Raw genomic sequence first — 1,456 nt, forward strand, 5'->3', positions numbered from 1 at the left:
GCGACCGGGGAGCGAGTTTGTGAGAAGCAGTGGACGCGATGCTAGGATAACAGAGACACCCAAAAATGCGAAGACCATCATAAGATGGAACCGCACCGAAGAGAAGCTGGTGAGGAGTATAGTTCCAGCGCGAACGACACGGGCGAATGTTAATGAGAAGGCTGGCGGTCGCGAGCGCATCCGGCCAGAACCGAGGAGGCACATAGGAGTGGAAGAGCAACATGCGGACACAGTCATTAAGGGTGCGAATGACGCGCTCGGCGCGACCATTCTGTTGTGAGACGTAGGGACAAGTGAGGCAAAAAATGGTGCCATGTGATTCAAGAAGATTGCGGACGGCGACGTTGTCAAACTCCTTGCCGTTGTCAGTTTGCAAGGCGAGAATGGGACGACCGAACTGCGTGGTGACATATGAATAAAAACTGTGAGTGTGGCAAGAGCGCCGGACTTGCGACGAAGAGGAAATGTCCACACATAATGAGTAAAATCATCCAATATCACCAAATAGTATAGATAGCCCGTGTTGCTTGCAACCGGGGGGACGTCCAAATATCACTATGCAATAACTGAAACTGAAAGGTGAAAATGTTTGTAGACTTGCTAAAGGGAAGACGAACGTGCTTGCCAAGATGGCAAGCCTCACAAGTGTGGTTGTCAACCTTATTACATGAGAAAGAAAAACTCTGAAGAATCGGACGCATAACGATGGAGTTGGGGTGACAGAGGCGGGCGTGCCAAAGATTGACACTAGCGGCGAAGGCGGCGGGACGACGGGTGTGGTGGCGCCGGAGGGATGCACCGGGTAAAACTCGTCCGGGCTGTCACATCGGTGGAGTACCATCCGTGTACGGGCGTCCTTCACAGAAAAGCCGATATCGTCAAATTCAACAGTTATAGGATTCTCACGAGCAAGACGACGAACAGAAACTAGATTAGTGACTAAGTTGGGAGACACGAGAACATTAGACATGTTAACGGGAGTAGAAGTAGAAGGAAACAACATATGACCGACATGTGTAATGGGTAGAGAGGAACCGTTACCAACGGTGATGTGAGTGGGAGTATGAATAGGAGTCTCGGACATGAGGTTACCAGGATGAGCAGTCATGTGATCGGTGGCGCCCGAGTCCATGTACCAGTCACCACCGCCACCGTAGGAACTCGGTGATGGGGTGGAGTGTAGGGCGGCCAGAAGGGCTGGGTCCCACGGCGGCGGCACCTAAGGAGGGTAAAACCCTTCGTAGGTCGGCACGGGGGTGGCGTGGAAGGCCGGTGCGGCACCGTAGCCGCTGTAGGAAGAGGCGTTCTGCGCGGCGAAGAGGGCCTGGTGGCTCGCTGCACGAGGCCCAAGGATGCCCGGAGCGGGAGCCCGAGGGACCGGCATCGAGTACGCATGGACAATGCCGGTCCACGGGTTGGTGCCGACGTCCACGGAGGGTTGACCTGCTGCTGTTGC

Source organism: Triticum dicoccoides, chromosome 5A (genome assembly GCF_002162155.2).
Source record: "Triticum dicoccoides isolate Atlit2015 ecotype Zavitan chromosome 5A, WEW_v2.0, whole genome shotgun sequence".
NCBI lineage: Eukaryota > Viridiplantae > Streptophyta > Magnoliopsida > Poales > Poaceae > Triticum > Triticum dicoccoides.